At 43.5% G+C, this 23,092-nt stretch overlaps 1 protein-coding gene and 1 long non-coding RNA gene across 7 annotated transcripts in view; one reads left to right on the forward strand and one right to left on the reverse strand.

Annotated features, from left to right (window-relative positions):
- The window catches only part of Prkn (parkin RBR E3 ubiquitin protein ligase), a 1,223,012-nt gene that overhangs the window by 1,021,454 nt on the left and 178,466 nt on the right, over nucleotides 1-23,092 (forward strand). The gene's annotated exons all lie outside the window — the stretch shown is intronic.
- D17Ertd648e (DNA segment, Chr 17, ERATO Doi 648, expressed) lies at nucleotides 1,258-21,377 on the reverse strand. Its single transcript, NR_045808.1, has 3 exons — nucleotides 21,283-21,377; nucleotides 2,415-2,493; nucleotides 1,258-1,648 (listed from the first exon to the last, which is right to left on the reverse strand). It is a non-coding gene; the product is annotated as a DNA segment, Chr 17, ERATO Doi 648, expressed (long non-coding RNA).

A 23,092-nucleotide genomic window follows, 5' to 3' on the forward strand; every position in this document is an offset into this window, starting at 1 on the left:
GTCTTGACTTGTGGGTCTTGTGCAAGCCACCACAGTTATGAAGAGTTCGTGGGTACGCCATGCCCATCATACCCAGAAGACACTTGTAACCAACCCCTTGCTCCTCTACCTTGCTCCTTTACCAATTCCCCATGCCTTCATCAGTCATGATGCCTGTGTATTGTGTTAATGTTATAGACATCCCATTTGGGGTTGAGGATGCTATTGTCACTTCTTCTCAGAACTATGACCAGATGTGAGTCTCTGTGATAGCTTCTGAGTGCTGTGAATAGAAGCTGTTTTAATGGGTGGTAGATTTTTACTAGTCGTGAAAGCTTGTCACTGGGCCTGGCTCAGGGCTCAATTGCATTTCTGAGAGTCCATTTCTATAGTAAAAATCCTTTTAATTCTAAAACTGTTATAGACATATGTAATAGGTTTAAGATCAATTCTAGAAGATAAGATGCATTTTCATAAATTGACTGTGTGTGCTGAATTACAGCTCATGGTCAAAGAGTCTCTATTAAATGAACGGCATAGTCCAACTTTTCATAGGGTAAGTTAGTTCGGGGAGCAGAATATTTTCTCACGGTGGATATATATCACATAAAACATGGTGTCAGATATTATGACCATCACAAAGGGACTGTTGAATTTAGAGATTTGGTTGTATTTTTATATTCGAACAAATTGCTTCCACACAGCAAGAAGAAAGGTCACATGACCATAGCTGAGCCCAGCCAGCAGGAAATGATTCAGAGCCTTCTTGCAAGATGTGGATCTGAGTCCTCCTGTCCCAGCATTCTGAGTGCTAGCCTCTCTCCCCTTTCCAGCCCAGAGGTTGGATGATTCTTTGGGACACAGGCAGCTACATTTCTTCTTAACACACACATACACACACACACACACACACACACACACACACACACACACACAAACATATGTTAGACCTTTATCCTAAGTCCTTTGTCTTCAGTTGGTAGGAGCTCTACAGACACACTATGTTCTCACTGGCTTTTCTCCTGCCCTGTTTCATTCTGTTCTCTCCAAGACACCAGTCCCCTAGGGAACTTTCCTCCAGCCTGTACTGCCACATCCTCCATCATGCCTTCCTCTGCATCAAATTGCTCGCCCCGCCCCCTGCCCCGCCCCACAGCTCCGGAAAATGGCCTCCTAATGCGCGCATTCTGGCTCCTTCGCTCCACTCTGCTTCTCGCACTGCAATCAGTATCCCACACCCACAGGTAACAAACAGAGTGGGACCATCAGAGCAGGATTCTTTGCTCTCCCATTCATTGTTTTTATCGTGGTAAATATAGATGACAATTTTTTCCATTTTAATCATGCAAATGCGCAAGCTCATAGAACTGAAAATATCCACAGCGTTATCTAGGCACCGCAGCTCTTTGCTCCAATGTTTCTTCATCCATCGCAAACAGAAGCTCATCAAACCACGCTCCTCATTTCCGGCTCTGTGAGTTACTCCCGTCTGGGTATTTCCTATCAGCAGGGTCAGTACTGCGTCCCGCTTGCTCCCTCTTGGCAGCAGTATTTTTGAGGCTTTCCCATGTTGTTACTGTGTGTCCGACTCTTCATGCATCATACCATGTAACATTTCTTTGTTGCCCTTTAACTTCTTTTTTTCAACAGAACATGGCCCTTATTCTTTCTGGATACAAATTTAGGCAGAATCTCTGATTTTTAGTCTCTTGTCAGTGGTTTAAAAAAAAAAAATCAACTGCCAGGGACAGGGGGATACCCAGGGGGACCTATTAACTCAGAGGAGAAGGAGGCAGGGAATGGGGGAAGATTATGGAAGGGGGAGACTGGGAGGGGAGAGTGAGCAGGATGTAAAGTGAATAAGTAAAAAAATCAAATTAATTTTTTTAAAAAAACACAGGGCTGGTGAGATGGCTCAGTGGTTAAGAGCACCGACTGCTCTTTCAAAGGTCCTGAGTTCAAATCCCAGCAACCACATGGTAGCTCACAACCATCTGTAATGAAATCTGATGCTCTCTTCTGGAGTGTCTGAAGACAGCTACAGTGTACTTACATATAATAAATAAATAAATATTTTTTTTAAAAAATGTTATTTAAATGGCAAAAATCAAAATGTGATTTAATAAAGATTTTAAGAAATAGTTTGCTTTAAATTCTACAAGAATGGCAAATCTCAAAGAATTCTTATTATTATGAAAATTATTTGATAGTTTACAAAGAAATACTTTAAATGATTGTATAAAATAAAAATGAAATAAGCTTCAATATTCAAAATCACTTCAAGTTCCAAGTATAATATCAATCTGCCTAAAATATCTTTTCACAAATAGTAAACTTTATTTAATATGTTAAATCTCCTGCCCGTACATTCAGTGCAGAGACCCCAAATGGGTCGACCTAGTCATTTGTCACTCTGAGGACTCATCAAGTCTTACCTGTAGTGTGGACTCTTATTCACCTTTCTCCAGGTTGGCAGTTCAGTACTAGCTGATATCTCTCACTTTCCTCTAAGACCTAAATTGACATTGACATTCAGGTTTTACTTTAGAAATCTAATGCTAGCAACCAACTAGCCTTGAACATAAAGAATCGGTGCCCACCTATTTCGGCCTCCTCATGGGATCATCCCTCCTAACAAGTTCTCTGTGCGTCTTTGTCTCTGGCCCCTCTATAAGAGCAATGCTGTCCTTCTGGAATTAGATAGGCCTCATGAACAGAATCACAAAGGCTTATCAGGGTCTTTCTGAAGAGTAATCGAGAGCCATGTGGTTGATGCTTTGAGGCAGGGTCTTGGGTATCTCAGGCAAGCATTGGACTCACTGTACAACTGAGGGCAACCTGGAGCTTCTGGTCTTCCTCTCTCTACCTCCAGAATTATTTTGTGGTTGCAGGTGTGTGACCCCATGTATAGGTTTAAGGCACTGAAGCTTCGAACCCAGGGCTTTGTGAATCCAGCACTCCACCAACTGGGATACTATTTCCTAGCTCCTCACAGGATATCCTCCGTCATTCTCTGTCTCAATAGATAATGACTAAGAAGCAATAAAATTTTCACTGATACTACAATGGTTAAATACAGTTTTGACTCAGCCTGTGACAATGAACAAGGTTAGTCTCTGCCCTTCATGTAGATTAATTTTTAATAGAATAGAATTAAGTGAAAAGAGTCAAGAACAAAATTGGTCCTCATAGAATTATAAAATCTTATCTGGATTATTATTATTAACCATGAAAGGTGGTTGTTTGGGTATGGTGGGAGGGATATGAGAGGAGGGGGATTTTATTTGCAGTTTAAAACCTTCTTTAACGTAGGTTTCCAAACATGTAATTAGAATATTTTTACTTTATTGTAACATAAAAGACTACTGTTCCTGATATTATGAGCTACAATTTTTCTTAATTAAATGCCTGAAATATATACTAAAAGAACTTAATAATGTTATGTGTTAAAAATACAAGCAACGTGGCCTGAGAGATAGCTCAGGAGGTAGAAGCATTTGCCTGCCTGCTCACCTGACTTCTAGCCTCAGAACCCAAAGCACAAGGGAAGAAAGCCAACTCCTGGAAGTTGTTCTAAGACTTGAACACCAGTGCAACACACACACACTGTATACATACAATAATGATAATGATGCAAGCAATGTTGTACTGCACACTAGAGTTACTGTGGTTCATAACTGATTATCTATTTTGTAACGAACTAAAAGAAAGGAAGGTATTTGTAGGCTAACACATAGTCGGTTTCAGGAGATGCAAAGGCTAGCTACCCTGGCTTGATCGTTACACAACCCATGCGTGGAGTTATCACACCACAACACCACTCTATAGACAATTGTTGTGCCAGTCGTGTGTCTAAAGAGAAGGAAAATCACAGACAAGGCAGCCTGGCAAGTACCTGCGTTACATAGACCCATTCGCCATCCCAAATCCTTTGGGTTTTATTGGGGGTGGGGGTGAAGCGTGTGCTTTGCCCTGGCAGAGGCTAAGGCGTGGAGACCACATCCACCAACCTGCCCACTATTCTCAGCATTAGCAAAGCATGCAGGTGGCCCAGCTCAACATCCCGTCAAGCTTGTAATCTGCATCAAGCACACCTTCCTGTCATACCAATTTAATTGAATGACATAGTTAAGAAAAATGGGAATGAAGTCTGCTGGGAGATTTAATTTGCGTTCTCGAAATAAGCTTCATGAAACATGTCATCCAGAGGATTGGGAGGCTGGAAGCACATAAATGAATTTCAATATTTTTGTGTCATCCTTAAATAGTTTAAGTAATTCCTAAATTGTAGGAAAAATACATCCCAATGCTACGTTACATGTGTCTGAATTCTAGGTATTATATTCTCACTGTCATTTTGCTGTAGTCGTTTTTACTTCTAATTTTAAGGCAAGGTCTCATTCTGTAACCCAGGCTGGCCTGAAATCCCACTAAGTTACCTATGTTGGCCCTGCATTTGCTGCAGCTTCCTGTCCCTCATGGACCTCCAGCCTCACAGTGTTCTATTACTGAGTCTTGTGTATCTAGCTCCCATTCCACAGACTGGGGACTGGCTCCTGTGGTGCCCAGAACCCGGTGTGCCAATGCATGAGAGAAGCCAAGCAGTACACTCTAACTTTCAGACCAACTGAGGACCCAACATCAGCACATAGCATGGTCAACCCCACTCCTGAAGGAGACAACTCTCCGTAGGAGAGCACCTTTCTCACACTGGCAGATATTCGGGACCAGATGGGCTCCATCCACTGACTCTTGGAAGTTAACACAGTTTTGTTCTTTGTTTTTCACCCTGCTGGTGGCCCCTGGGGCTTGGTGACCTGCCCCACAGGAGCAATGTGGCTAACAGCCTTTCTCTCTGCTTTGCTTTTTACTAGAGCCAATGTCCCTACCAGCTGGTTCCTCAAAGTTTACTGCACCTCAAGCAAGAATGACAAAGATCCGATGGGAGGCATCTCTGGCAGGGACATGTGAGGCTCTGACCCACTCATCTGTATGGAAGCTTATATTCTGAACACACTAAAAAACAAGATGGTTTTTTGTTCATTTGTTTTTTTGTTTGGTTGTTTGGTTGTTTGTTTCATACCCATTTTATAGACTTGCTTTGTAAAGAGAAAATTTTAAAATCCAGTAAGGCTGCAAATCTGTGGGGGTGAAACACAGGCAAAAATGAATGTACTCTCCCCGCCTCCCCCTGCTCTTGAGCTGGCTTGAAGAATCTTGAAGGAAGGAGCTGTGTGAGGGAGGCACAACTTCTGAAGCCCTCCGGGAGCTCATTTGTCAAGTGGGCTTGCACTTCCACAAAGAAAGCAATTTTCTCCTTCCTCTCTGTAGAAACGGGAGCTAGCCCAGGACACCTGCTTCTCCCGAGTCGAGTTATGCTGCTCTCCACACTCTTTAGGAAGAAGATAGAATTACCCCCTCACAAGTTCTTCCTTACAAAGCCATATTGGTTACAGTCTCGCTCTTACAGACAGCCTAGGAATTTGATGTCAACCAAAAATTTTTCCCAGTTCTTTTCAGGTACACATGTTAAATGACAGGCCTATCATTGAGAGAGCTTCTCTTAACTGTTCCTGTAGCTACTACGTAGACGACCTTCCTCTGAAAGACTGTCACAAGCCATAACAGATTTCAGGGGCGTTTGTTTTGTTTTCACTTTCTTAGACAGTCTCTGGTCTGGAACTTGTCATGTAGGATGATGACCTTGAACTTTTGACCCCCCACTCCCGTCCTGTCTCCCAAGTCCAGGAATTACAATTGCACATTTCTGTACCCTGTTTCTGCAGTGTCATTGTGTGTGCCAGGCAAGTGCTCTACCTATCACAGGGAGGGACCCTCCTCCCTAGACTTCATTGCCAGACCACAAGAGAGGGGTTTTATATCCCACCTCCCTCAATATGAAGCATGCTTCTTCATGTAAGCAGGCCGGTGTGCTGTCACGGCTCTATCATTTGGAAGAGTTGTTAGGAGAAAAAGCTCCCAAGCCAATCACCGTGTAGTTCGGTCTCATGTGGGCAGGAGACGAAATGTCACCTGTTGAATCTTTAAAGAATGTGAAGAGCTCTGGACAGACAAGAAGCCAGCAGTTAGTTACTGATTTACCAGTCTTTACACCCATCCCCGCAAGAGGCTTTACACGCAGCGAGATGACAGCTAAGGCTGGTTTTAGGAGATGGCTGCTACTCAGAAAGAAATAAGACTAAACCAAAGCAAGCCTCTGAAAGACCCTTTCAGGAGGCGCAGGCTGCCAGGCCTTTGTGTGGGCAGCAGTGTGCCCCTGTGAAGTGCAGGAAGTATCTAATCAATGAGAAAGGCTGGAGTGGAGAGATAGGATTAAAGAGATAAAATCTCTGCTACCCTGAGTCATTGACCCAGGAAACCACTTCCCAGGGTGGGCTAAAGGGAAACCACTTCACATCTTGGATGCCAGCAGATTCTTTTTTTAAGGTCTCAATATTGATGTTTTGAGGGGCCCATGCATATTCTAAAGAGAACCAGAGACTGTGTCTGTACGATTTTCCCCAAAGCACCAAACTTCAATAAGGAACATGGTTTAAAGAAACCGCTTTCTGGGGAGGCTTTGACTTTACTGAGCACCGCTTTAAACACCATCGATATATAATCAGACATCAGCAGGGACGAAGTAACCCCAGAAAGTTCAGGAAACCAACAACAGGAAGCCTCTGCTCCATCCACTTACCTTCCCAGCCCACACAGGCCCTCTCTTAGATAGAAATGGCCCCTGGTACCTGGCCCCTGGTGCTCAGCCCAACCAGGTTTACTTATCTTGAGTCACTGATAGAATAGATGTGGGCTCCAGCAGGCTGGGGTCAAGCTCTGCCTTCCCTGGAGACATCCATTGCCCCACCCAGCCCCCTTCTGACAAGTGTCCGTCTTATGGGCTGCAGACCCATTCCTAAGTGAGAAAGGAAGTCTTCGTAGCATTGCAGGGACATACTAGTCCCAGGATCATTGCTACCGTGGGTTTGAGGAGGTTCAGGCCTTTCAGCCCCTGATTGCAGGCCTGAGTAAGTCAGCACTCAAGCCCCCTGCACTGGAGGAACATATATATGTTCTCCATTTAAGCTGGCTGAACAGACAACCCCTGACCCTCTGGAAGACACGCGCCCCCATGTAGGTAGGTGCAGAAGTTTGTAGAATCCTCAGGTGGTATTCCTCAGAGGCTGTGTATATCTCGTTTTTGAGACATTGTCTCTCTCCTTGGCCAACAGGCCCCAGAGATCTATCTACCTCTGCCCATCCAGCCCTGGGACTGCAGAATGCAGTGTGACCTGAGGCTTTTACCGTGGGTGCCAGGGATCGATCCCAGGTCCCCATGCTTTCACCCTGGTGCTCACACAAATGCTTGGCCATTAAGTCAGTTCCCCAGCCCCTTTATTTTCTCTTAATAGCAGCTGAAAGACTTCATTTGCTAAGGATTACTGCAAAGAAACCGGTATTGAACAAGGACTTTTAGTATCAGACAAAACCATCTTCAGGTTGTAACCCGTAATAACTTTTGTGTCCATTGTTACCATAACAGCCATATAAAGAGTTTCTCTTTGTTCCTCTCTGGCTAAATAGGCTGTAGACCTACATTCTGTTTCCATGGTGTGTAACTATTGCCTCAAGAAGACTTGAAGTTTACCTCTGGCTCCTAATAGTCTGGAGCTGGAATGGCAGCTTCTGGTCTGTAGTGGCCAAGCCCACATGTCAGTTAGGAACAAAGAGAAAGGAGGACACTTCTGTTTTTAAATCAGGTCACATCCAGAAATTAACAATGACATTAGATCCCACTTGTGGGACAGTGAACAGTGATACCAGACAGAAAACCTGGTAAGATCAAGTGGCTTCAGTTCTCATTTATCCTCAGTCCTCAATACTCTCTACTTACTTCGTCTTCAGGGCTTCTTTAATATTATCATGCAGGGGAAAAAATTTGTCTGTGGGGTGTCACACCTTCCTCATTTCTAACAGGACCGCATATTTGCTAAGCAATACCTATGCTCTCTCTCCTCACATAAATACACATTCTGCTTCATGTTTTCTCAGGCATGAAACAGTAGACTTCCAGCTCCTAATTGCACCCTTAAAGCTGTACTCGCCCCTCACACAATGGTGTCTCTTCAGTAACCCTCTGAAATTTGTGCAGAAAGAGTAGCATCTGTGTCACCATAAACTGGGAGCAGAGCCACAGTTGTAGACGATTCTTCAGCAGGACTGACATCTTCATCTGCTGTCCTTTCTGTCCCCAGTTCCCACGCAGATGCCCTGCTCAGCCAGGTAGAACTGAGCGCACCCCAAATTAAAGCTTCCGGAGTTGCATATTGCACGTGCCACCTTGTGTGTCGCACTTGGAACAGCAGCACATCTGATTTGCATTTCTGACAGAAATCCTCAGAGCTCTTTTCTTTTCCTACCACAATCTGTGGAAACTGCTCTGTTTTCAGCTACCACACTATTCTAATAAGAAACACTCACCGGGGGAAATGTTAGTGTGTCATTTATTATATTTAAAATTAAGTCTTTTTTTTTTTGGTTTTTCGAGACAGGGATTCTCTGTGTAGCCCTGGCTGTCCTGAAACTCACTCTGTACACCAGGCTGGCCTTGAACTCAGAAATCCGCCTGCCTCTGCCTCCCAAGTGCTGGGATTAAAGGCATGTGCCACCAGGCCTGGCTTAAAATGAACTCTCGAAGGGGAAATCATTTATGCATTCTGTTCGCATTAATTGCTTGTCACCTGTGTGTGTAGCACTGAGCCAGACAATATGGCCACATGGCCACAGTGCACAAGAAACAGGTGAAATAGGGGTAAGACAGAACACATGTGGCAAGGCATGATCATACCGAATGAGGTCACACAGGAATCCTGAGTAGTCAGAAGCTGTTCAGCCTCGTTCCCCATCACGTTGACTGTGCCCATATTGTGTGCATCACATTGTATGCATACTGCTCCCCGACCTTTGTCTGTGAGGTCCCCCATAGGACTAGCAAAAGGTCGCGTTCAGTCCATTTTTGCATGCGCACTGCCTGCCAATGTGTCCCACACACCGGCCATTATCTAGGTCGTTGTAGCACAGACTGGAACTGCAAAGGGTAAGGGAAGCTTGTTGGGGCCTTGAAGGTTGACGTTTTGTACAGCCATGGGATCAGTACTATTTCAGACAGGAGACTCTCTGCCAGAGTTAAAAGTACAAACCAGGAAACTGAGTACAGAAAACACAGCCAGTGTATGCTGATGGGAGAGTCAGTGGGCAGCTAGAAACAAGGGACAGGACCGCTAGCCAAGAAGGGGAGCGAGATGGGGTCTCCACAATCCCATGGAGACCAGAGAAGGACTTGGGTGTCAGGGTTAGACCTGAAGGAATTTCATGCAGCCGTGGAGGAGAACATTGAGACTCACCAATGTGATCCTGAATCAACACGTGACACTCCTAGCACCCTTACCAACCACACGGACCTACCAATACCTTTTCGGGTTTTTTTTTTTTTTTTTTTTTTTTAGGAATTATAGTTAAAATTTTAGTTTTTCATCATTTCAATATTGTCTTCCTCTAAAACAAATACCCAGGATGTGGGAAACTACGATCATTCTATTATTTTAATGTTAGTTTAGAGCTTGAATGAATTTGTAACCCCTGTGTTTGCTCAGGAGCCAATGGGCCGGGTAGGGCTTACTGCCCGTCTTCGTTCCACCACACAATTGAGTGCTTTTGCTCTTCTGAAAATGAAATGCTCTGCATTTAGAATTCTTAAACACTAAGTGTTCCTTCTTGTTTTCTCAATATTAAACACAGTATCCAGACATTTTTATGGATGAAATGCTTGCCACACAAACACGAGGATCCGAATTCAGATCCCCGTCACGCACAGAGAAGTCGACTGAGGGTGGCAGCTTGCTTATAATCCCCAAACCCGGAGATGGGAGTGGGGTGGTCCCTGGACAAGATGGCCAAGGGAGACCAGCTGAATCTATGAGTCCTGGGCTCAGTGAGAGGCCTGCCTCAGAAAACAGAGAACAGTCAAATAGCAATCAAAGAAGGAGAAGTTCTCAGCGGTGCCTCTCTTATCAAATCAAAGATTATTGAAGACTCTAGACCACCAAGCATCGCAGAGCTAGTTCTATAAGCAAGCCTAGCTCAGCCCCGTCACTGGCTGTCTCTGCTAGGTAGTGTCACTGCTGCTGATTCCTGTTTGCTATCCCACCTCTGCTGAACTGGACTGCTGGTGTATCTGTGAAGTGTGTGTGAGTGGATGGAGCTGCCTCTGCTAACCCGGGAACTGAACTGCTGATTTCCAGACAATACAGATGAGCGTTGCTCCAAAGAACCTTTCTAAACAGGTCCACTTCTCCCGTATCCTTTCTTTCCCACTACCTCTGGTGGGTGGTGGGCTAAAAGGGAGATTAAAGCATTTAAGAATCATCATTAAGAAGAGGCATTTGGTTTTATGTGAAGTTCCTTGATCCACTTAGATTTGACCTTAGTACAAGGAGATAAGTATGGATCGATTCGCATTCTTCTACATGATAACAACCAGTTGTGCCAGCACCAATTGTTGAAAATGCTGTCTTTCTTCCACTGGATGGTTTTGGCTCCCTTGTCGAAGATCAAGTGACCATAGGTGTGTGGGTTCATTTCTGGGTCTTCAATTCTATTCCATTAGTCCACTTGTCTGTCTCTATATCAGTACCATGCAGTTTTTATCACAATTGCTCTGTAGTAAAGCTTTAGGTCAGGCATGGTGATTCCACCAGAGGTTCTTTTATCCTTGAGAAGAGTTTTTGCTATCCTCGGTTTTTTGTTATTCCAGATGAATTTGCAAATTGCTCCTTCTAATTCGTTGAAGAATTGAGTTGGAATTTTAATGGGGATTGCATTGAATCTAACTTATAGAGGAGAAAGTGGGGAAAAGCCTTGAAGATATGGGCACAGGGGAAAAATTCCTGAACAGAACAGCAATGGCTTGTACTGTAAGATCGAGAATTGACAAATGGGACCTAATGAAACTCCAAAGTTTCTGCAAGGCAAAAGACACTGTCTATAAGACAAAAAGACCACCAACAGACTGGGAAAGGATCTTTACCTATCCTAAATCAGATAGGGGACTAATATCCAACATATATAAAGAACTCAAGAAGGTGGACCTCAGAAAATCAAATAACCCCCTTAAAAAATGGGGCTCAGAACTGAACAAAGAATTCTCACCTGAGGAATACCGAATGGCAGAGAAGCACCTGAAAAAATGTTCAACATCCTTAATCATCAGGGAAATGCAAATCAAAACAACCCTGAGATTCCACCTCACACCAGTGAGAATGGCTAAGATCAAAAATTCAGGTGACAGCAGATGCTGGCGAGGATGTGGAGAAAGAGGAACACTCCTCCATTGTTGGTGGGATTGCAGGCTTGTACAACCACTCTGGAAATCAGTCTGGCGGTTCCTCAGAAAATTGGACATAGTACTACCGGAGGATCCAGCAATACCTCTCCTGGGCATATATCCAGAAGAAGCCCCAACTGGTAAGAAGGACACATGCTCCACTATGTTCATAGCAGCCTTATTTATAATAGCCAGAAACTGGAAAGAACCCAGATGCCCCTCAACAGAGGAATGGATACAGAAAATGTGGTACATCTACACAATGGAGTACTACTCAGCTATTAAAAAGAATGAATTTATGAAATTCCTAGCCAAATGGATGGACCTGGAGAGCATCATCCTGAGTGAGGTAACACAATCACAAAGGAACTCACACAATATGTACTCACTGATAAGTGGATACTAGCCCAAAACCTAGGATACCCACGATATAAGATACAATTTCCTAAACACATGAAACTCAAGAAAAATGAAGACTGAAGTGTGGACACTATGCCCCTCCTTAGAAGTGGGAACAAAACACCCATGGAAGGAGTTACAGAAACAAAGTATGGAGCTGAGATGAAAGGATGGACCATGTAGAGACTGCCATATCCAGGGATCCACCCCATAATCAGCTTCCAAATGCTGACACCATTGCATACACTAGCAAGATTTTACTGAAAGGACCCAGATGTAGCTGTCTCTTGTGAGACTATGCCGGGGCCTAGCAAACACAGAAGTGGATGCTCACAGTCAGCTAATGGATGGATCACAGGGCTCCCAATGGAGGAGCTAGAGAAAGTACCCAAGGAGCTAAAGGGATCTTCAACCCTATAGGTGGAACAACATTATGAACTAACCAGTACCCCTGAGCTCTTGACTCTAGATGCATATGTATCAAAAGATGGCCTAGTCGGCCATCACTGGAAAGAGAGGCCCATTGGACACGCAGACTTTGTGTGCCCCGGTACAGGGGAACGCCAGGGTCAAAGGGGGGGAGTGGGTGGGTAGGGGAGTGGGGGTGGGTGGGTAAGGGGGACTTTTGGTATAGCATTGGAAATGTAAATGAGCTAAATACCTAATAAAAAATGGAAAAAAAAAAAAAGGAAAAAAAAAAAAAAAAAAAAAGAAGAGGCATTTGAAAAAATTAAAGTTACAACAGGCAGAACATTATACACAAAAAATACAAATATATCATCAAAAACTTTTTTATAAAATGGATAAATGAGTATAAAAATAAAGTTATATTTCCCTGGACAAGTCTGAGTGGGAAAATAACACTTCTCAAGTTGGACCAAACAGGTAACATGCCTTTGTGCGGTGACCCCCGTACTTCCCCTGTCCTTACCTGTGTAGAACATCCAAACATGTGCATCAGAGGCACCGACTAAGGGACTGCAAGAGACTCTCACACACAGCCCAAACCCAGTGGAAAAAAAATGCTCTCTAAAAGGCCAAGGCAGCATGAAACAAATCATAATTTACCAACAGGCCTCCACGTAAGATACCTCGGCTGCTTCCGGTTGCTGGGCCACTCAGCGAGCCTCCCTGCGGGAGGAAGCAAGTGAACGTCCCTGTGTTGTTTTGATTATATCCTGTGCAAACGGAACCAATCCGGGAGGGGTTAGCTTCATCATTATCAAAAGGTCTTTGCCTTGATCGTCAAAATATTTAACTCATGCAGGGATTTCTGGCTAGAGACACAAATCATGTTTTATAAATGTTTCTTTGTTCAGAAAATACTCTTTGCTTTTTTTTTTTTCTTTAAGAAAATAATGCTATATCAGAAGATGGCCTAGTCGGCCATCAGTGGAAAGAGAGGCCCATTGGTCATGCAAACTTTATATGCCTCAGTACAGGGGAACACCAGGGCCAAGAAGTGGGAGTGGGTGGGTAGGGGAGTGGGTAGGGGAGGGCATGAGGGACTTTTGGGATAGCACTGGAAATGTAAATGAAGAAAATACCTAATTAAAAAAAAAAAGAAAATAATGCTATGTATCAGATAGGCTCTTTCAAACCAAACTCGTCTTAAACTGAGCTGGCCCCGTTTATCTGAGAATGAAAGTTTAGATAATTTCCTTGAAAAGGGCTAAAATAGTTAGACAGTGGTGTGTACCTTTAATCCCAGCACTCAGGAGGCAGAGGCAGGCAGATCTCCGAGTTCGAGTCCACCCTGATCTACAGAGTGAGTTCCAGGACAGCCTGTCTTAAGAAACCAAAACAAAACAAACAAAAGGAAAGGAAAGGAAAGGAAAGGAAAGGAAAGGAAAGGAAAGGAAAGGAAAGGAAAGGAAAGGAAAGGAAAGGAAAGGAAAACAGAAAAATGTGTAAATTGCATTAGTTTAATAAGACTCTTAAAGCTGAGAGCGGAGCTCAATTGTCAGCGTGCATGCCTAAGCCTGGGGTGGATTCCCCACAGTCCATAAAACCAGCATGGTGACCCACACTACAATCCCAGCATTTCTGAAGTAGAGAGGAGAGGATTAAAAAGTTCAAATTCATTCTCAGATGCAGAGCAAGTTCAAGGTCAGCCTGGACTGCATAAGAGCCTATCTCAAAACAAGCAAACACCCAACAAGAAAACAGCATAAAGAATGTAGCAGCTCTCCATCCCAGAGCTTGGAGGTCATAAGTGAGTGACTCAAGATCTCTCCTGCCTCAGTTTCCCCATTGCACAATGATGCTCAGAATTCTTCTCGCACATCATGATGTAGCCAGAGCAAGCCTGTGGGACTCACCAAGCCTGTGAGGTGTGTGCTCTCTGTGGGTCTAGGTTAGACATGTAGAGGGACAGTAGCCAGCCACAGCCCACCCTTGTCTTCTCATTTTCCCTGAAGTTTCTGCCTTAAAGTCAGCTAGTAGATGAGGAGAGTCTTGCCTTAGAGACCCGTGTTACATTTGATTAAGAAGGCCCCACAATAGCTCCTCCAGGTATCACTTCTAGGCCATTAAACTAAGTTCGAGTGCAGTAGTTTGTTGCAGTAAATCTCCAACCCAAATATTCCCTGGCAATGAAAACACAACTCAATACCAATACAAGCTGTGAGCCTACATTGGGCAAATCTACCACTACACTACCATCTTCCCCAACTATGAGACCCCTTAGAACTTGCGGTTTCTCCAAGCCACACACTTCTGCTCCACTTTCCTTCCACCTCCCTCCTCCATCTCTCCACACCTTCTTCTCCCAACTTTCAGCTCCATCTCCCCTTCCTCTGCCCAATCACTGGCTCTACCTTTATTTGACAAATTACTGTGGGGAGAAGGTTTACCGGAAATCACCTGAGTGCTGACTCATTCCTTGTTTGCAGCCCCTCCCCAGAGAACTGAATTAGCATCAAATTACAAATAGCCCCAGGGCTCTCCCAATAGTAGTTGCTTTTAGTAGCAGACCCCTGAATTACAACTATTCCATTCACACTGTTCATATGATATAGAAATAATAATTCAAATAACACAAAACAGAGTCTCTGCCTCATAAAGTAAAAGCACAAAGTATGCAAAAGGATGCATTTGTTGCTTGGCACACGGAATGGGGTTGTAAGAAAGGCCCTGTTTGTTTGGTTTTGCTCCCCGTTTTGTCTAAATTTGCAAGAATGGTCGTCTCCAGCCTCCCACTTCCTGTTAGGCTTCACCTAATCATTCCCGACAAGCAGCCATCTCTACTTAGGAGGTAATTATGCGATCTCCTGAGGCGACAATTAATTACCGTGGCTGACAAGAAGTAACTCAGTGTCTAACCTCAACCCTTACTGAAGTCTCAATCCAAAATATCACGTAGCAACTTCTCATGTGACATTCTTGAAGTCTTACAGTCTTCAGACATTCTGATTGCCCTGGGGTCAATGGGGACCTATTTGTATGCAACTAGTGGATGTGGCAAAGACACCCCATTTCTCTGCTGCAATCTTGGGACTTCTCAGTTTGAGCTTCAGGATTCCTGCCTGGTTCCCATTGTCTCTGGAGTGCTGGCCTCCCCTCCAGTGTCCAGGAACCCACCTTTCTTCCATGGAATGGACTTTGGGAGAATAATAAATAGCTCCTGGACAGGACAGGAGGCCACAACGCATTCCCATACCTGTGCCAACACAGAAACATCTGTGCCAAGAAGTATTTATTAGTAAATGAAAGGGGGCAAGTAGAAAACATCTATTAGAATAAAACCCTTCCATTTCCCTGAGTTGCTAAATTACTTTGCTACATCACAGACAAAAGCCCTCATCCCCAAAGACTCCGGGAACAGTCACGATCTATGCATGTTCTGAGGTAAATTTTCCCATCACAAGTGAGTGTTAAGCTGTTAGTATGTGCAAAGTGATTTAGAGTATTAAAAGCTTTCTAAAACACTGGCTCAGATTAAGAGAATTCATTCAAGTTAATTCGGAGTCTTGGGGGACTCAGAGAAAAGGAAATGTTTTAAAACAGTTGTGTTAAGGGGACCACGGTGTCCTGGGTAACCCGACCTAACGTAAAGAGGCTCCGTGTGCAGGACCATCCTACATCCTACTGCAGGACTCTTCCATACTCATCCAAGACATAGGCATGGTCTCCCAGAGAAGACGGCAGTGGGAGATAGCTTGGCCTAGATGGAAGTATTAGACCATGAAGGAAGGAGACAGCTCCATGCTTCCTAGTGTGCAGCATCCTGACCAAGCAGATTTTTAAAGGATGCCCTTTGCAGTGGCTATTCTTGGTTGCCAACTTGACTACATCTGGAATGAACCAAAACCCAAAAATAGAGGGCACACCTGTGAGGGATCTTTGCTTAATCTGAAGTGGGAAGACCCACTTCTGATCAGATCTTTGAGTAGGAAGACACACACTCCCCTTTAATCTGGAGCTTTTATGCTGGGAAAACCCATCTCTAATCCAGGCCACACCTTCTGCTGGAAGCCTATATATGGACATGGAAGAAGGAAGCTTTTGTTCTTTGCCTGCTTGCTCTCACCTCCCTTGCAAGTCCGTTTCTTCATTGGCATTTAGAGCCTGCTCCTTCAGGGTTCTTACATATACTGAAGACCAGCTGAGATATTCAGCCATGTGGACTGAGCAACTACTAAATTCTTGAACTTTCCATTCATAGCCATCATTGTTGGATTAAATGGACCACAGCCTGTGAGTCATTCTAAGAAAGCCCCTTTCTATATATAAACAGATATTCATTCTATAAGTTGTTACTCGAGAGAACCCTGAATAATACTCCCTTGTGTCTCTCAGTATGCCTCAGGCAGGCATAGAACCTGGATACAGAACTTGGCTAACGGGTAACACCTTGCTGTGAATTAAAAGGCATCTCTTCCCATGTGGATGTGGCCCCTACCTCATGAAAAATCCAGAAATGGACTCCCTGTGAGTGGAATTTCCAAACAATGTGTAAATTACACAAAAGCACCAAAACTTTGGTTCAAACAATATGAACTAACCAGTACCCCCAGAGCTCGTATCTCTAGCTGCATATGTAGCAGAAGATGGCCTAGTCGGCCATCACTGGGAAGAGAGACCCCTTGGTATTGCAAACTTTATATGCCCCAGTACAGGGGAACACCAGGGCCAAGAAGTGGGAGTGGGTGGGTAAGGGAGGAGGGCGGAGGGAGGGGATAAGTAACTTTCGGGATAGCATTTGAAATGTATATAAAGAAAATATCGAATAAAAAATAAATATAAAAAAAAACCTTTGGTTCAAAATCACATTTGATATTTATACATATCTGTGTTTGGGTATTAAATAAACGAAACTTATAGCAGGGCCCATGGCAATATGAGCCATGTTGCAATTATATTTGAAACTATTATTAAAACTTCTACCCATCATAGTAAATGAAGATTCTGTTGTTAGGACAAATAAAAAGGAAGTTAATTAGAGATACTCATTGACTATTTTACTTTGTATTCAAGAAACTTTGTATTCATTGTTGTAACATGTGTCCTTGATGTCACAAATAAGACACAGTTGTCCAAGACTCTGGCTCAGTGAAGCAAGCAACTGCAGTCTGCTGAATGCGCATACATGTATGTGAGAGTAAATGCAGATGTCGGAATCTGGAACTAGTGGCACCAGTTCATATATATATGCATATGCATATATATATGCATATATAAAAACATATCTATATATACATACACACATATATACATACATATGGCATATATGTATAATATATACATGTGTGACTATATAAAAATATGTATGTAGATATATACATGCATAGATATATAGATGTGTGTGTGTGTGTGTGTGTGTGTTCATTTGTTAGACTGGATCACAGGCTGTGGTCTGGGCAGTCCAACAATGGTGCATTGGCGCTCACACTGGAAAGACTGATAACCCGGTAGCTGTCCGGTCCACAGCACTAGGTGTCTCAGCAGTCTCAGTCCTGGAGGATTCCTGAAGAGCTGCTGGTCTAATTAGACAACAAGCAGAAGATTCCTCCCTACATGACCTTTTATCTAGGCTGTCTCCCCAAGGTGTGGCCCGAATTTAGGATGTGCCTTCCTGCCTCAAATAATCACACAAGCAGCCAGCATCTTGGGCTTTAGTTGATTCTGGTTGTAGTCAACTTGACAACTGAGATTGCCCATCACAATATCTTCCTCCAACTCTGCTCAGTAACTTCATGTTGATGATGTGAAACGGGATATGTCAACAACACTCACGGGGCCAGCTGTCTTGGGTGCTAGAGGGAAGCTGATGTATAAGTACACTATCTATGGGTTTTCGATTACCACATAGTGAAGCTAAGGTCACTGAGAGGTGGCTGGTAGTAAGTTGGGAATGCAGGCTGCTTTGGTTATCAGACAACTGACACTTATCTTTCACTTCATCTTTGGCTATATGTTTTATGTATTTGGGCCATCAGTATACATAGAACCCATTTTACACATGTATCAATAGCATTGCCTGAAATATCATCTTGCTCACCAAAAGTTAGTTTAAAACCCTACTCTTTTTTAAATTACATCCGCTGATTACTCGATATTCAAATAATAGCCAACATATTTTTAGAATCTGGGTAAAATACAAATTCATAGATTAAAATAATTGCTTTCCAGATATGATACATTGAGTATAATAATTAGTTACAAATCATTATTTTATGTGCATGGGTGTTTTGCTTGCATGTATGCCTGTGTACCCCATGGATGCAGTGCCTGACCAAAACAGGATGCTGTATTCCTCTGGGACCAGAATACAGATGTAAACTGTTGTGTGGATACTAAGAATTAAACTTGGGGCCTCTGGAAGATCAGCCAGTGCAACTGCTCAACCAATTCTCCAGCCCCTGGATGTAATAATTTCAATAATATCATATCCTTCAAAGATTCCCAAGGACTGAAACACTAAGTGCACATGGGGATTACTTCTTTGCTTTTGGAAGATTTAGGTCTTGAGAACCGACCGACTCTCTCCTTCCCGATAGCCTACACTTTTCCTGCTTCCTTTCTGATCTTTTCAGCCCTCTCTCTCTGGGATTGTGGGGAAAAAAAAATAACACCTCTACCGTTTGCTGTCTACAAGGCATGATATTATCACCATATTTTCACGCCATTGCCTTCTGAAGCGTTCACTGAATTCTTCCCATAATCTCTCTTGCATCTCTGGTTAATCTTTCAGAAACACATTCAGGTAATTAAAACCGCAGCTTCTGTGACTGAAGTATATACAACATTTTGAAGAATAGGAGTAATTAGGAAGATTCGTGGGACTGGAATTCATTTAGCAGGCCTTCAAGGAATAGAGCTTTCCTATTTACCTTTCCTCCTGGTCCCATCCCTGACTTTACTGTCTACCCAAGACCACTCAGCGCCCGGCCTCATTGTCAGCCTTCTCTGGAGACAGTTTCTGCATGCACTCCAGCGCTTGCTGAAGCTTAAGGCCCAGGGGCTAGAAGCACCCCCACACCACCCAACTAGATGCAGAATCAGCTTTAAAAGCCTTGAAGGGATATTTTAATAGCTTTAGAGGCCAGCTAATTCTTTAATTTCCAACATGAAGCCAAGCTCTCCTTTTAGCAGGAAAGGATTAGGTTTAAAGCACCTAAAACTTAGAATGAAGACAGAATCCAACAGTTACTGGGACAACACAGCATCAGGAGCAGACAGGACTGGCGGAAGAGCCCATATCAGCAGACTGAACCAATAGCTTCTGCCAGCCAGTTCAAGCCAAAAGTGTGAATCAGAAACCATGAGCTCATTTTGTTAAAATTAGGTCAGATGGCAAGACAGATGCCATCTTCTACAGAGGTCACTCAAAAATGACGGAATTCTAGGGTTTGGAGAAGCCATTAATTCATCCAGCATTATAGACAAAGTTACTCAGCATACATACCCCCTTCTGCCCACCCACCCCCCATTTCCAATTGCCTGGCATTTCATGTTTGCATTCCTTAGAGTGTCATGTTGTAGTTACAAGGCCTCTCAGAATCCAGTCCTTGAGGTGAGGTGCTCTGCCCTCTGTGCCAAGCAGCCACATTTGTCAGCAGCGAGGTGCAATTTCAGGTTCATGTTCAGGTAGTCTGCAAACCTGTGCTCTGCCATCAGGCAGCAGGGAAGGCAGGTTTCTGTCAGAGAATCGCGGGTTAGGCTCTCCTGTCCAGGTGAGATCTAAAGCTGCTTTTTATTACAAAATCAATTTTTTTCATTGTTCATGATTCTATATTTTATGAGGACAGTTTCACATAAGCATATATTGAACATTGAGCATATTCCCCCATAAACCCCTGCTCTCACTTTTCTCCCTTTTATCACCCTGCCAGGCATGACAGCCTGTGACCTGTGGACCACATATACCCAGGAGGGCTGTGAATGGAACCCAACAGACTTGTAGCTGGCAGTGACAATGTCAGCAGGTTGGACATCTCTTCTCGACAGTTTTACTTTCATGTCATATATATAATGTGAAAGCATATAAAAATGTATATACATATATATGTGTATGTGCGTATATATATAAAGTTTAGGTCCAGTTCTTCCTTCCAGCCTCACACTTCTATAAATAAAACTCAGACTTAAAATATACTTGCAAATGCCTTGGCCATATAGCTAGGCTCTACTCTGACTAGATCAGAATTTAAGATAACCCATTTATTCTAATCTATATTCTGTCATGTGGCTGGCTACCTGTGCTCAAGTACCAGGGGTCCATCTCCTCACATCTTCCCCAGACAGATTTTTTGCCTGGATTTATCCCAGAATTCTTTCTCCTTCAGATGTCTCACCTCCTATTTCCTGCCTAAGCCATAGGCCATGGGCTTTTTAATTGACAGGTGATACAGCCATAATCCATACAATACACAAGATTATATATACACATACATGTATACATATATACACATACCTATATACATACACATATATACATATATATGTATGTATATACTATGTTAGATTCTCTGTTTATGACTGTGATTAAATACTCTGACAAAAGGGAGAAAGGCTTTATTTTAGCTCACAGACCAGCAAGGTGGGGAAGTCAGAGGACAGGAGCCTGAAGCAGATGCCCATGGTGCATCTGCACTAGAGAGGCAGAGAGTAACAAACGCAGGCTGCTCAGCCCCCTCCTTCCATTTATAGCACACAGGCCCAGAGAAGGAATGGCCCCACCCACAGTGTGCCGGTCTCCCCACTCACTTAAAGCAGCCAAGATAATGCCCACAGGATTCTATCAAGTTGACAACACTAACCATTGCATATACATACATGACTTTACGTGCCCATAAGAAATCCAAGACCCATGTGTGAGAGAAAACATAAGGCTTTCTGAGTTTGGTCTAATTCACTTAATATGATTATATTCAATTGTATCCATTTCCCCACAAATAATATACTTTTGTTCTTACACTTGAAAATTTTTGCTTATATTCTGTATTAGTCAGGGTTCTCTAGAGTCACAGAACTTATGGATAGTCTCTAGATAGTAAAGGAATTTAATGATGACTTACAGGCGGCAGCCCAATTCCCAACAATTGTTCAGTCGCAGCTGTGAATGGAAGTCCAAGGATCTAGCAGTTACTCAGTCTCACGCAGCAAGCAGGCGAAGGAGAAAGAGCTAGAGCTAGACTCCCTTCTTCCAATGTCCTTATATTGTCTCCAGCAGAAGGTGTCGCCCAGATTAAAGGTGTGTTCCACCACACCTTTAATCCCAGATGAAAGGTGTAGCCCAGATTAAAGGTGTGTTCCTTAAACTCGGAGATTCAATCTTCTGGAATCCATGGCCACTATGGCTCAAGATCTCCAAACCAAGATCCAGATAAGGATCTCCAAGCATCCAGATAAGGGTCACTGATGAGCCTTCCAATTCTGGATTGTAGTTCATTCCAAATATAGTCAAGTTGACAACCAGGAATAGCCACTACATATTCATTTTATGTTATTGTTGTAAACTTTCTATAAACTCAAAGACTTACTCTATCCTAAACTTGTTACTATAACATTAAAGGGCTAGCAATCTAATGAGGCTCTTGATGGGCTAAAATTGGGGTGTAGCAGAGCTGGACCCATTTTCATAGTTCTATAAAGAATTCCTTTTCTATGTCTCCTGTTTTGTGGTCCCTTCCTCCATAGACAAGGGCAGCAAGGCTCCCTCTCCCTGCCAATTCCTCAGACCCTACCCCTATCCCTCCAGGCAGGAAGGGCATTTCTGCTTTGAACAATCTGTAGGATTACAGATTAAAAAAAACAAAAAACAAAAACTCCCCATCTTGAAGTCTATAGCCCTAGCCCATTCTGAAAATATCTTTTGCTATGTTGGGTACCACCACATCTTTGGGTTCTGGGAATAAAAGGTGTGAGCATCTTTTGCAAGGTCCATCATTCCACTGTCCACACCCTTCATACGAGACCACTTAAAAATAGCCATCCCTATAGACATGGCTTAATCTTCAGCCCAAATTCCCAGGGTTCTGCTGATGCTCAATGTTCCTCCACACACAGATGGAAATTAGTCTTAACTTGGATACTCTACTCACTACCTCTTCCTTCAACCACATCACCCACAAGCTCTCAGTAACATATCGGAATCAAACTGTTTTTACTCCCAAGTCTTTGGTCCTTCTAGACCACTCTGCTCCTGCTGGTTTGCTCTGGGCTTGCCTCAATTGTCCCTAGCCAGTGAGTTAGTGGATGGGCTAGTGATTGCCTGGCTATGACAGAAGACCTAGCTCATCTGTTGCAAGAGAGGCCCCTCCTACAGGGCAACCTGGCCCTTGTGGCAGAGACTGGAATCCAAGAGGGCAGAGGTTGGCAAGGTCTCTTGAGCTACAGAGTATCCGTTTCACCCCACTGTTTTAGCCATATCACAAGCCTATTCTGTCTCCAGAGACTGGCATGCAAGAAGACCCTGCTTATTGATGGGAGAAGTTTATAAAGCCAGGATGGGGATAGGGGCCATTTTGTCAGACAGCTCTAGCTCAGAAATGACTTCGACTTAGTATGAACTTATGTCACCTTTCCCAAACTTAGGCTGACATTCCTCAAACCTTAATGCAGGACCAACTGTGGCCGTGAGCATACGCCAATTAGTACATGAGTCTACCTGGCTCATGTATGTGTGGGCTTGGTCCGTGGCAAGATTTGCACATGGCTGGTGGCACCTGGTTGGCTCTCCTTCCAGCACTGTCTACAGAGGTCACCGTGGATAGGCTGCCAAATAATAGAAGTATGACTTGCTATTCTTCTTATTTTGCTTCAGGGTCTGGAAATCTCCGAGGCAGTCATTGATGGAGTGGATATTCAGGGTGGGAACTCTATGTC

The sequence above is a fragment of the Mus musculus genome, chromosome 17 (assembly GCF_000001635.26).
Source record: "Mus musculus strain C57BL/6J chromosome 17, GRCm38.p6 C57BL/6J".
Lineage (NCBI taxonomy): Eukaryota > Metazoa > Chordata > Mammalia > Rodentia > Muridae > Mus > Mus musculus.